Below are 15,281 nucleotides of genomic sequence, written 5' to 3'. Positions count from 1 at the left end.
AGAAATCTATATAAGACAAGGCCATGATTGAAGAAGAAAAAAGAATTTTGGCGAACAGATTGGAGGAAAAGTCAACAGAGCTATCTAGGATCACAAACATGCAATTAGACACCTTAAGACAAATGACGAATGGTCATCATGAGTTGAATGTTAAAGACCTTGAAATAACCACACTAAAGTTGCAAAATGAATAGCTATAGAATGACTTGAAAGAAAAAACCTAAGTTTTCTAAAAGTTTCAACAAGCCAAATGAAGCCATCAAGTACTTTGAGCAACCATTGAAATCCCCTTGATACAATAAAGATACATCAGGATTGGGCTACATAAGCACTAAAGAAGGAAAATCATCCAAAGCTGCTAAGGAAAGGAACAATAGAGGTAAGAACTCCAAACCTACTTGTCATCATTGTGGTAAGAAAGGGCATATAACCAATGTTTGTAGGAGTAAGAATGCTAGTCAAAATGATAAGCCAAAGAACATGACTCATTGTCGCAAGTGCAACAAACAAGGTCATCAGACACATGAATGCAAAACTAGAACCATTCATGCACAAAAATTTAAAGGACACTACTATGATTGTCAAAAGTTTGGACATAGAACCTTTGAATGCAAATCCAAGACCACATGGTCATCAAGCAAGCCAACAAGGGCAAGAAGCTATGAAAACTCTTATAACTAGGATTACAATAGAAGACATACCTATCATTATTGTCAAGAGTATGGACACATCCCTAAGAATTACATAAGAACACACTTCAATGGTAACTACAATAGATGGTTGAGTCAAACTACATGCTTTAGCTATTTAAAGACTAGTCATATTAGCAAACACCTCCTAAAAAGGTCAAAGGCACCTAAGTCAAAGTTCAACAAAGGAAAATGCAAGGTAGATGTTTAACACACCAGAGAAGAGATGAAAAAAACATGGAAGAAGAAAGATGGATGCAACACATCAAATTAAGGGATCGCTTTACCTAATTGGTGAAGTGGTCACACCTCATCAAATAAAAGCTAAAATGAGTTATGAGGGACTGATATTTAAAATGTTGCATCATACATTAGTTCCAAAAGAAGTTAGTATTGAAAAAGATATATTAGCATGAAGAAAGATGCAAGATAATAAGGAACTTCCAAGATCAAATATTTAAGTTTTCACATTAGTACCAAAGTTTAAAAAGTCCTCTTTAGTTGCCGAGTAGAATACTAGTATGTACTGAGGTGACAACCAAATTTAGTTGGAGCCAAGTTAGTAGTGGCTGTCGAGTGATGGTAAAAATCAATGAATGTTGAGTGAAACAAAAATTGTATTGAATTTGAGTTTAAAGTTGTACATGTACAATAAATGCTATATTTTGAAAAGTTACAAGGTTGAATTTCACATATTTTTTGTCATTAAAAATTTAGAGCATGAGTAGGTAGAGTAAAGAAGCAATTCAAAATCAAGATTGAAGTATTTTCACAGATCATGGTGAAGATCAAGCATCATCCCATCAATTTTAAAGGTATTCTTCATCTACTGAGCTATGCAGTTTCATATTTGTTAAAACCCTAGATTGTTAAAATGGTATCAAGTTCAAGAACTATGAAAGAGAAAGAGGCATTTGATGTTCAATTAGTCAGCAATGAGGTTAAACAACCAAATTTCAAGGCTATACTAGAAGTCACTTATAAAAATGACCAAGTAGGAGCATTATCTATGATTCCACCTAAGGTTGTTATGGTACAAGATGCAAGAAAGTGCTATGATTGCAAGGTAGGAGGCATTGGAGATATGGTAATCAGACAAGGATATGAAAAATTGTGTGAAAATGGTTTATTAGAGAAGGAAGTCAAGATTGTAGAGAGAAAGGGCTTAACCTATGCCCTAGACTTCCCAACAATTTTCAAAATTGAGTGGATCAAAATAGTTCTTAGTAGAATACATGATGGATTTTTATTGTTAGATGGTAGACCTATCAAAATTTTGAAGAGAATTGTACATAGGGTTACTGGATGCCCAACCCTATATCAACCTAAGACATTGAGTAGCAACTCCAAAGAGGAAATTGAGAGAAACAAAAGGGCTAAGTGGAACAAGTTTGGAATTACTATTGACATTGTTATAGATCCACTTCTTGTTTATTCCATTAGGTTCATTTCACATAAATTATATCAGTCAAGTAGACTAAATACTATTCCCTACATAGCAATTGATGTAAGCTATAAGATTGTCAAGAAAGATCATACATGTGATCTTGCAGAACTCCAAATACAATAGGTTATGGAAAACCTAAGAGCATTAAGAAAGTCAAAGAGTGCTCAATATAAATTTGGTTCAATACTTTTATGTATATTTTTCTATGTACAAAATGATTTCCCATATTTTGGCAAAATAGGATAGAAGACCAATAAGTTAGTTGTAGTTCAAATTAATGAATATATTGAACAAATGGGAGAAAATTTTGAATCAATAATGACAAGTTATTTTGAAAAATTTAAGAAGTTTATGAGACAAAGGTTGAGGATTCCTATTTCCTTAGTTGAGAAACACTACAATGATATTTTTTTCCTTGTAGACATTAATTTCACTTTCATCTAGGTTATTGTACCTATAGTTAGATGGCTAAGGCCTCTAGGATATGAAATTAACATTGATGAAGCCTTAGCTACTATCACTACACTCCTTGCAGAATAAATGAACAAAAGTGCCAGAATTTTTGGTAATTATGGTGTTGTGAAGTCAAAGCTTGAAATGGAATGAAAGACAACCTCAACTTTGAAAAAGAAGGACAAACTGGTGAGGAAACAAAAGGCTAAGTTTGGAGAAGGTGTAGGAAATAATAATGAAGAAGATGATGAAGATGATGAAGAGAAAGAAGAGGTGTAATGTCAAGGACCTCTTGCTTTAACCCAAGGCATGGGTAAAGATTAAGAAGAAGAAGGTGTGGAGGAAGAAGAAGCTAAGGAAGCACAAAAAAATCCTAAACCAAAGAAGAAGAAAGCTAAGGCACAATCTACAACTAAACCAAAGGAAAAAAGGGCTGCCAAACCAAGCGCCAAAAAGTGTACAACCCCAGAAACAAGAGCCACTACAAGGTAAACTACTCAAAAATCCAAGAAGCAAGAAAAAGAAAAAACTAAGGTTACTGAACAAACTAGTCTAGTGCAGAAGAAACCAAGAAGAAAGCACATAGCACAACTAGAGATAGATGATGAGAAGATAGAGTCTAAGGATACTAGTCAGTTTAGAGTGGTAAGTCATAAACCTAGAAATGATCTTGAAAATATTTGTGATAATATTAGAGATAATGTAGACTTAATAGGATTGGAAGGTATTAAATTTGAAAAAAATGGTAGAAAAGACCAAAAAATGATAGAAGAGTCAGTGTATGTCATGATGGAAAAATTCAAGAACACTCCTCTTGAATTAGATAATAGAATGCCAAAGGAATTGTATACAATTTCTGAGAATAAGAAACATTGTTGCCTAAACATGGAGAAAGGAATAAGGGAATCAACATTAGTACAAGTGATGACAAAGTTGTCAAAGGGACAAATTACCAAAGCCAATAAGAAATATGGTAGCAGATTTGCACCAAAATACAGGGCGTTCAACATTCTGTAGAACAAAATTGAGGACATTCTCAAGAAATCCACACAAATGTGGAAATTGATAGATGGAATAACTATAATTAAAGTAGGAGAAACAGATCCCTTTGAGGGTACAAATAACAAGGAGGATGAGGACAAGGAAGAAGAGATAGAAAAAGAAAAAGAAAACACCACTATGGAGGAGACACCAAAGAAGTTAGATGAAATGGAAACAACTAAAGAGCATAAAACATATCAAAGTGTGCAAGACACAAAAATGCTAGCTATGAGCCCTCCACATGACATAAAAATACCTACAAAAACTATAAAAGTAAAGGATTTTCTTGATAGTTCACCTTAGAACATCAACCCATTAACTGCAGAGGATCTAAAGAAGGTCCTTGACCAAACCACACTACAAGCTAGATTATCTGAGAACACAGTATTGGTTAATGTGGATGAACTTCAAAAGATAGTGGCTAATATAACAAGGGACAAGGGGAATACACAAGTAACACCTTCTATCATCCCTTCAGCTACTAGTGGTCAACCTTTAGTGCAAACATCAGATGATACATCTACAAAGGTTGACACTACTACAAAAGTTCTCATGGTTGAACAACCAACATAGGCTACTCAAGAGGAGAAAAATATAGAAGAAAAAATAGGATAGATAGAGATATTTGTACCTAATAAACATACACAAGGATTAGGTCAAATATTAACAATTGATCAAGAGAAGAATGAAGAAAAAGACACACCCAAGGAGAAGGAGCAATAAGCCATACAAACACTGGTAAATTTACCAACATCTACCTCTCCAACAAAAGTCCTTCAAAGGTAAAGCATTGATGCAATACCAATGAAGATTTCAGCACCAAGCTCTAGGTCATCCAAGGTTGCCAATGTATTTCACTATGGTGATGAAATTTTAGATGAAGAGATAGTGATACCTAAATATGACTATGCAACCATGACATTAGAATATATAAGTATAATGCAAGAAGCCTCAAAGAGAGAAAATTCAAGAAATACTTAGAAAAGAGTATAAACAAAGGAAAGAATTACAAGAGATTAAGGACATATTTTTGGATGCCTTTAGCTTGCAAACACTTGAAGAATCCAAGCCTTTATTAGAACAACTATCATAAATTGTGGAATAGGTGAATAATGAAGACTAGGATACTAATACTAAACTTATGGAATGGTTTGAGAAGAAATTTCAAGGGAAAGTTAATGAAAAAATATCTGGTGAAATAGCACTATCACAAGTTGAATTGGCTACAAAAATTGAGAAAGTGAAGAAAGTACTTGTGAACATATTCTCATTGTACACAAAAGTGTGTGATCCCACACTCGTCACACAAGAAACAAGCCATAGGATTATGAGCCTGCAGACCAATTTAAAACTCTTAGGTGTGCAATTACCTAAGAACCTAGCTAAGAGTGAGAAGAATTTTCATTTAGTGCTTCAAACACAAAATCAACTAGCTGTATTAATAATAGAAGAGGCTATATAAGAGCTAAGTTGATTAACATGCAAGCCTCTCTTACCCCTCATATGGGAATACTCCAAAAGGAACTAGCTTATGCAGAAATAGTGGTAAAGAAAGATCCTAATATTTCAACTTTGGATGGACTAGTTCACCTTATAGTAGAGACAACTATCCAAATAAAGTCCTTAGATGTTGCATTAGACAAGTAATATATTTCTCTATAGATTATAATGGAAGTTCACTAGAACTTTTTGGACAAATACACAATCAATCTATAGAACCTTTGACATCAGTGTCAAAAAAAGGAGGAGATAAGAATGCAAGGGAAGAGATAATGAGTATCAATATACATAGGGAGATAACCTAAAATGATGAGAGAAAAAAAAGGGGGAGAAAATAGATAAACAAAGTATATCAAACACAAATAGAATGTCAGTATTTTTGAAGACAGAGAGTATCAGCATGAAGCAAATCTACTTAGAGAAGTAAACTTTTGAGGTATATGAGTCTATTATAGAGTATTGAAAATTTTTAAGTTTTTTATATATGTTGAACTATGTATATATTATACTCAAGGAAATTTGATTTTTTATATATAGTTAAGTGTATTTGACACTCAAGTCAAAGGTGAAGACTGTTGATCTTGGTTTGGTTTTGACAATTGAGGGTCAACACACTTAAGATATTTACTAAGTTCATGCCGAGCTAGTAATACATGCTGAGTATAATATGTATAGATTTCAAGTTGCAATGAGTGTCAAGTCACTCATGTGACAAGTAATTCAAGTATCAAGCATACAATTAATGCCGAGCAAGTTCAAGTGTCAAGCTAGACAGAATTACAATAAGTGTCAAGAATCAACATTATTAAGTGTTGAGTAATATAGAATGGACCTACTTGTTTGTGCTAGCACAAATAATTTTTTAAACCATTTTTATGTTGACTTATGGATAGGTCTTGAAGCTTTGAAGATAAGATCGAATCTATTTGGTTTTCTTGTGCAATCAACATACAACTAATCAAAAAATTGGAAGGGATCAAGTGGGAAAATGAATCAATATCAATCATAGATTCATACCTAATTGTAAGCCACCAAAACTCTTTTTAAGGAAGATGAAGCCCAATAATTCAAAATGTTTGAGGAAGTAATCTGAGTGGAGAATTAAAGGGAGAGAAGGGGTGAATTAATTTAAAAAATTTCAAGGTGACTTAGAAGTGTGAAAGAATTGTAGAATTAGTTCGTAGAATAGAGGAAAAGTGATAAAGCATTGTTATAATAGATTTAGAGGATCAAGATGGATAGAACTATGATCTAAAACTTGCAAGCCAAAGTTGTAGGTTATCAGATCAAACATTCTACTATTACTTTCTAACAACTATATTAGTAGGGTGAAATCCTTTGGATTAAGTTTGATTTAACATTCATTGTAAAATCCTTTAACAGGGTGTCATTCCGAGTGAATTTTCTAAAACTCCTTTAACCAAACACACTTCTAACGGGGTGTTCAGAATCCTTTTATAGGGTAGGATCCAACAATCCTTTGCAACCGTTTGACAAGGTAGAATTTTCACAAGGAAGATCATGACAATGGTCAAACTATGTAACCTTAACAAGCGACACTTTATTGCTTCAGTATTGGAGAATTGTGGGTGTCATCTCCACCCTAGTTTTACCTTCTCATTTGGAGGGTTTCTAAGAAATCATATCTAGTGTCAAGTGTTTATGTGGATGCATTTACTTTACATGTTATTTCAATATGTTAATTCATGCATTGTTTTTCAATTAAAAGTTTTATTGGTTAAAAAGTAATACTTCTAATTGACCTCCCCCCCTTCCCTCTCAAAAGTATATGCTTTCCATTTGTAATTCCAACATTAAGATAGGGTTACCTCTCCTTTTAGAATGTCAAATAGGTTTGAAGTTAGGGATGATGTATATCTTGTAAGTGTAGAGTATAGGGTCTAATCCTTTCATGTCCATGTAATCCCAAGTAAATCCACTTTGATTCTCTTGCAGTAATTGCAAGATAGCTTTCTATTGAGAGGGTGATAAGGCATTGTTTATATTCAATTATTTTTCTAGACCAAGTTGTATCTTAATAATCTTATCTATCATGAATAATTGGGAAATAAGAGAAAAATCCATCTCATGAGGTGATAATAAATGGAGAAACTATGAAGCTTTTGAATGATGTGGTGAATTTAGGGATGGTAAAATGGTTTCTAAGATATGTTCATCTTGAAGAAACATTTCAGATTTTGTTACATATTCATTTAGAATAATGGATGAAATTATTGTAGCTTCTTCTTGAGAAGGTATAAATGACTGTGTAACTATCCTCATCAAGCTATGGATGGAATCATCTTTTGGATCATCATGACCCAAGTCTGGCTAGATTACTTGGTCATCTAGTAATAATGGTTGAGCAAGGGAGTATAAAGTTAGGTTCTTTGTATGGATACCATTGGATATTTTCATCTTCCCAAATCTACAAGCTATATAGGCATTTGCAATGGCCAACCATGGTCCTCCAAAAATTAGCAGATATACTCCCATATTAGCCTTTGGGGAGAGCACGAAAAAATCAATATAATACTCCTAGGAATTTAAGGTGAATATAACATCTTCTATCATCCCATCTAGTTTAAGGCTAGAGCTATAAGAAAGTTGAAGTATGGTGGGTGTCTCTCTAAGGCTAATGATATGTAGCTAAGTAAATACCTCCTTTGTCATGACATTAATAGATGCTCCTAGTTCAACCAAAGCATTTTAAACTTGGATCCCATGAATAGTAATTGTAACTATAGGACTCCTAGGGTTAGAGTATTTAGGTATAATTAATTTCTCAATCATGAAGTCAAACAATTGTCTTAGGACATGAATGATTTTTGGATCTTTCTTCTTCCTTCCTAGATACTTAATGCATGCTTCCTTAATAGTTTTAGTATAGGTATGGACTTCCTTAATAACATCTAGTAATGGTATTTTTACTATCACCTACTATAGTTGATTAATAAGATCAATGACTATGATTCTCTATAGGTTGGATTTGTTCTATCAACCTATGGGGAAATGGAGGTTCTTTGGCTACAAGAGAGGTTTGCTAATTTGACTCATCTGTATGCTTAGTCAAAGGGTCTTCAACTTCAGCTATTATAGGCTTTTGGGTTGCAAAAAGAGTGATGCCTAACCTTAAGTGAATATCATTCAATGAGATGGTATAGATTTGTTGTTGAGCTTTATTTTAAGTATTGTTTAGATTAGAATTAGGTTGAACTGGTAGTTGTGTCTTCTTGGGAGGATTATTAGTGGCTACAAGAGGAGGCATTAGAGTTTGTTGTTGAGGTCATAGAAATAGGGTTTTTTATCTAGATTGGGTATTCTAATTTTGAGTTTGTTGCCAAACCTACTGAGGTTGCTACCAACCTTGCTAAGGTTGCTGCCAACACTACTAAGGTTACTGCCAACCTGCTGAGCTTTTTGCCAACAATTATTTCCACTAAAAATGTATTTTGTATTTTTTTTCCATTGATTATTAATATTATTATAACTTTGAAGAGGATCTTCTGGCATTCCTTGTATTTGATCCCATGGCCTTCTTTGAGTGACATAAAGTACCTCTCCATATTCATCAATGGGTTTGAACTTGGTCTGCATTGGTTGTGTCTACACACATACAACAGACTTACATCTACAATGCCTTTTCATTTCTCTACAATGTTGATAGTATTTAGTCAACATGGCATCAGATTCATCTTTCTCTCTTCAAGCTTACATGGTGCCTACCTGAGTAGCTACATCATTAATGATGTTATGCTTGAAATTTGATAGAAAATTTGATAATTCCATCTTGGATTCTCCTAAACATCCATTGGACTTATGTGGGAGATCTCTAAGTTCCCTACCTTTCTTCACAATAGCTCTAGAATAATCCATGCATATACTCCATACATCATTCCAAGTCTTTTGAGTGATATCTCCTCCTACCATAAGGTCTAGAGCTTCAATGCTTCCATCATTTACACCTCTTAGAAAAAGATGTTTATTTGATTCCTCATTTAATTATTGTTGTGTATTATTTTGTAGGTTGAACATGAACTAGGAAACATAATCTTGCAAGGTTTCATCATCCTTTTGGGACATTTGGAAAATGTCATCGCCTTTGAGATCTTGACCCTTGCAGTATTCCTTATACTTTGTGAGAAACAAATTTCTCATTATAGGCCAATACAGTACAACATTGGTACTCAACCCCATGAACCATCTCAGAGTAGCTTCTTTGACGGTAGAAGGAAATAACTTCAGTTTGTGTTCATCATTTTTATAGTCATAACATCTACATAGTATCTCAAACTCAAATAGAAATGTTTCAAGGTCTTCAGTGATTAGGCCATAAAACTTGGGAAGTGCAACAATAGGTATGTTCTTCAAATTTAAGTAACCTTGCTAAGGAGGGATAGGAAAAAGGAAATTTTGGTTTGGGTTGAGGCTGAGCCATTCTTGGAGGAGGTACTAGTAGTGGTTCTTGATAGATGACAAGAGAAAGTGGATTATCTTGGTATTTAGGTTCAAAAAAGAGATCCTTCAAATCAAAGGATGAGGGTATTCATTCTTGAGTAGCAGTGAGTGGATTTTGGAAAGGTTCTTCTTCATTCTTGCTGTGAGGTTCATCAGGTTTAGGATTTAAAATGTCTTCCTAAATATTATGGGGAAGAAATCTCCAAAGCAGGTCTCTTCTTCTACGGATGAAAAATAATGTGAAATCTAAACTAACATAATGACTTTAGGGTTGAATTAGATTGGCACCTTCCCCAATAATGGTGCCAAAAATGGTCGGTATGCTAAATACCTCTATAACAAAGGATTGGACATCCTTTCACACTAACTCCGTGATTAGATACAATCATGTGTTTTCCTAAGAGTAACATACTAACTTCATTTTATTTTGTCAATCCAAGAGAGTAAGCTTGAGAGGTTGGTTGCAAAGTATATGCTATAATTCCTCTTTAAGTCTTTACAACTAAAACATAAAAAGAATGATGAAGGAAACTAAGCTAGTACTTGAAACAACATCTTATCTTAAAGCTTAGAGTAATGCCACAAATAGTAAATCTATCTATTCACCTATGTTGTAGAAATAGTTCAATGATTCTATTATCAATGGTTGCAAGAACAACATAAGTCTACTATTCAAAGAAACGAACAAGGAAATGAAATCTATTCTAACAAAGAAGTTCACTCACCATATGGGCCCCCTTGCATGACTGAATATAAAAGATGATCAAGATAGAAGATGGAAACTTGAACTTTGTATTCTATTCATTCATAGTAGGAGATTACATCTAATTAAAAATGAGATTCCCCACTACTGTTATGAACAATCAATCTATTCTATCTTTCTCCCAGCCAAAAGATTCTTGCAAAGCTATAATAGGCATTAATTAAAGGAAAAATACAACAACTTCCTACCTCTACAATCACTCAATTATTGACAATCAATTAAAGCTTCATAAAGTTTACAATAGAAATATCATTAACTATGATTTAACTCCTCCAATAATATATCAGGTTGAGGATGCAATATTCATGCGCTTCCATAACATAAATCACACAATAATCTTCTTGTTGTGTTGATTCATCAATTTGGTCATCTTTGACTTAGTGTTGAAATGTTGACTTTAAATTTAAGCTATAAGTTCCTACAAAACATTGAACATAACAACTTCCACATACATGTATATATTCATTTCATCATCAATGTTAGAAAAGGTATAATGTTCAAAATATAACTCTTTACAAATCCTATGGCTATAGGAAGGAATCTACCCAAACATAACAGAAATGAGGAAACATTTATCAGCATGTAATATTCCTTTATCATACCATAGAAGTCCATAGATTCAAGAAAACACAACATATCTAAACTATCTAGACTTCAATCTTCATGTTTTAACTCATAGATAATATATTCATAAAAATATAAGTTCCTTTTCTTAGAGCATAGAGTCATAAAATGTGTCTACAAGATAATTGTCTAAAAACAAGATAAAAGGTTCACAAAATAATGGCCTTTTGGAAGCCCATTAGGGGACCTAGAAAGCAAGGGAAGTTGTTTTTTCGTAATGCCCTAGGCAAGCAAAAGATGCATGGCTAGCAATCACCATCAAGTGAAAAAGTGTTAGGAGGGATTAAATGGTAGGATTGCTTTATTAAAATCATGGAATATAATAGAATTGTGTGTGATGGAGTCATAACTACAAGGGGATGCATTGGTGAAAGTTCTAAGTAGGGTAAAATGCATTTCTTGCTAGACAACTTCAATATCTTTGCAAACCCTAATTTTTAGGCATGAAATAAGGGTCTACCATATGAATTTTTTAAAGGCCTATGACCTCAAGAATCCTTTAGTACTCTAAAAAGGGTGTCTGAGTCCATTATTTGTTTACTCCCATATTGAGGATTTCTGCAATTTAATTCAATTTTTCATCAAATGGGTGCCTAATTCTTTGTAGCCTTTTTGTAAGTAATTTTGTGGAACTTTATGTCTTTTTATGGAAATCAATTAGCATTGTAGTTCCAATTGTGGTCGCATGTCTTGGAGAGTATTCTAGTGCCTTCTGAGATAATCATACCCTCACTTGGGTAGTTAGTTATGAAGGTGAGATGTTTGTGGAGTTAATGAAGATGAAGCAACAAGGTCAAAGAAAGCTTAGGAAGTATTAAACTAATGTTTGTTTTACCTCATTCTTGTGCACTAGTTCAATGAACTAGGACCTCATAGATCGGATCCTAAGGAGAGTAAAATGACTAGACACCTTGATAGGTTAAAATAAATACCTAAGGATACCCTAGAAAGAACTAGGGTGGGAGAAAAAATAGTTGTTACATCATAGTGGCACTAGAGCAAGTTGAGGACTTGGGAAGTTAGTGTATGTATACAACTACTAAAGAGTCAATGGATGAGTGAATTTTGGTGAAAAATGAAGATCTATCCAAATATTTTGATGAGAAAAAGGAGAAGAATAGAGTTCTTGAAGAAGCCTAAGAAGAGTTCAAGATAATGTTGGATGTAGTTGCTGATGTAACCAAGAAAAATGAAGAGGAGATAAATGTTAATGGTAAGGAGATAGTAGAAGAAGATGTTGTCCCTGACCCAAACCCTACCTTGAATAAAGAGCCTTTCTTGAAAGTTATAAAAGCCCAATGATGGAAAGATTTAGGAGGTGTTCCCTTATTTAGTGGGAAGATGGAGATAGACCTAGTGATGGATTGGTTCTAAGATAGGATGGAGAATAAGTTTGAATGTGAAGGGGTGTTAGAGGCACAAAAGATAAAAGTGGTCAAGTCAAGACTTGGAGGATCATCATTGACTTAGTAGAAATATGTCCATGATGGGAGGATTAGTATGGGAAAGAACCCTACCAGAGGACTTTGAAATTCAACTTGACAACAAGAGAAAAAGACTAAAATAGAGAGACTTGTATGTGACCTCTTATATAGGGGAGTTACATAGGTTATGCCTTAGGTCCAAGAAGAAATAAGGGGAGCCAATAAAAGTCACTAGGTATTTGGGTGGTCTAAAATGGAATATCCAAGAGGAGCTAAGCTTATGGACACCTACTATTGTTCGAAGGTATCATCAACTAGCCCTAAAGGTGGAAGAAAAGACTAGAAATAAAGGGGAATCTAACTTTATAAATAGAGGCAATGGCAAAACTCAAAGGGGACAAAGAGGAGGATATCAAGTAAGAGGTAATGTTAGAGGAACCAAGGTGAGACCAAGATCACTAAGGTTATAGTAGAGGAAGAGGTAACCAAAGAGGTTATAACAAAGTTAGAGGATTAGATAGAAGTAACTCTTACTTTACTAGAATGAAGTGTTGTAAATATGGCCAACTAGGTCATCCAACATATACATGGCCTGAAAATCCTTCTTCTTCAAGCCATTACAAAATTATGGCATATTCTTGAGAGGATAACTCTAGTGGCAAAGAAAATGAAGTGGATCACATAGAATCAAAAAAAGGTGATAACCTTATGTTTAGAAGGGTATTGATCAAACAACCAGCTCCCAGTGAACCTAATCATAGAAGAGCCTTTTTTAGGATTAGATTTAAGATTCTTTGGAAGTTTTGTAAAGTGGTGGTGGATTCAGGATCTACTGATAACATAATATTAGAGGAAGTAGTCAACAAGCTAAAGTTGACCAAGATACCCCATGTGAATCCATAGAAGGTGACTTGGCTCAATAAGGGTCAAAGTATACTAGTGAATGAATAGACTAGGGTTTATTTCTCTATAGTAGGGTACACAAATATGCTATTGTTGGACATCTTGCCCATGGATTCTTTCCATCTACTATTAGGTAGGCACTAGTAGTTTGATAGACAAACAGTATATGATGGGAAGGAAAAATCCAAATCATTCAAGAAAGGAGGTAAAAAATTTAAAAATCAATCTTTTTTAGATGGAGACGAGCCATAGTTTAAGGTTCCTAGTGTGTCCTTGTGTAGTGGAAAATAATTTTTCAAGGATCTCAAAGCTGATTAAAGTGAAAGCTCTGCAGTTATGCCAAAGTCCAAGAGAGAAGAGAAGATAGTCAAAGACCCATTACCTGAAGAGTTAAAAGTATTGCTTGAAAAGTAAAAAAACATTGGGAGTGATGGCATTCTTTCCATGAAAGGAGGGTGATACACCATTAAATGGACTTTTTTCCTAGTGTATCCATACCAAACAAGGTAGCATACAAGCTTACTCCAGAACAAAACTAGCAAGTAGCAAGATAAGTGCATGAACTTTTGGATCAAGGCTTAATCAATAAGAGAATAAGCCCAAGTGTAGTCCCTATGGTACTAACATCCAAGAATGGAGGATAATGGAGGCTATTCATAGACTCAAAAACTATAAATAGGGTGAAAATCAAGTATACGATCCCCATACCTAGGATTGAGGATCTCATTAATTATCTTGGAGGTGCTATATACTACATCAAGTTGGACTCGAAGAGTAGATACCACCAAATCATGATTAAGAATGAAGATGAATGAAAAACAACATTCAAGGCAATAAATGGGTTGTATGAATGACTTGTGATGTGATTTGGTCTCTCAAATGCTCCTAGCACATTCATGATGCTCATGAATGAATTTCTTAAGGACTTCACTGGAAGATTTGTTGTTTTATATCTAGATGATATACTAATCTTTGACAAGAGAAAGGTAGTATCACATAAACTACATGAGGAAAAGCTTTTTATAAACCTTCAAAAGTGTGACTTCTTTGAACAAGAGCTTTTGTATTTGGGCTTTTTTGTATCAAAGGGGTCCTTGATGATGGATCAAGAGAAGGTAGAAGCTATCTTGAATTGACCATCACCTACTACATCTACTAAGGTAAGAAGTTTTCATGGTCTGGCTTAGTTTTATAGAAAGTTTATTTGCAATTTTAGTGGCATATGTACACCTTTTCTAAATACCAGTAAGGGTGGAGTCAAGTCTAAGTTATAGTGGGCTCTAGAAGTAGATAAATCCTTTGAGATGCTAAAGAAATAAGTAGCTACCCAAATTGTTTTGCAATTGCATTGGTTTGAGAAACTTTTTACCATATAGTGTGATGCAAGTGGCCTAGCAATAGGAGGAGTGTTAAGTCAAGAAGGTAGGCCATTAGCATTTTTTAGTGAAAAACTAAATGAAGACAAAAGAAGTATTCTTCCTATGAACTTGAACTCTATGCCCTTTTTCAGTCTCTAAGGAAGTGGAGACATTACCTGTTGACCAAGGATTTTTTTATGCTTACTTACAATAAAGCTCTTAGCTTTATCAACACTCAAGAAAATTTGAGTAATAGGCACTTTAAATGGATGGCATACCTACAAGCTTTCACTTTCAAATTCAAGCATAAGAAGGGGAAGATGAACAATGTGGTAGATGCATTGAGCATGAGATTGTTAACTATCCAAGAGGTTTAGTTACATAGCATTGGGACAAAAATCTTGAAGAGTCTCTATAAGGAGGATGAGGACTTTGCAAAGGCCTATAAGGTAATTTTTTACTTTGAGAAAAATTTAATGGAAAGTTCTATGAATTTACCTTACAAAATGGATTTTTACTTAAGGGAAATCAATTATGTGGACCAAGGATATTAATAAGGGAGAACTTAATTCGTAAAAATAATAATGGGAGTCTAAGTGGACATATTTGTGTGAGAAAAAC

Source organism: Cupressus sempervirens, chromosome 5 (genome assembly GCF_028749045.1).
Source record: "Cupressus sempervirens isolate cs-2001-9-10 chromosome 5, ASM2874904v1, whole genome shotgun sequence".
NCBI classification, from domain to species: domain Eukaryota; kingdom Viridiplantae; phylum Streptophyta; class Pinopsida; order Cupressales; family Cupressaceae; genus Cupressus; species Cupressus sempervirens.
The sequence above is the reverse complement of the archived record's forward strand: the minus strand, read 5'-3'. Positions refer to the sequence as shown.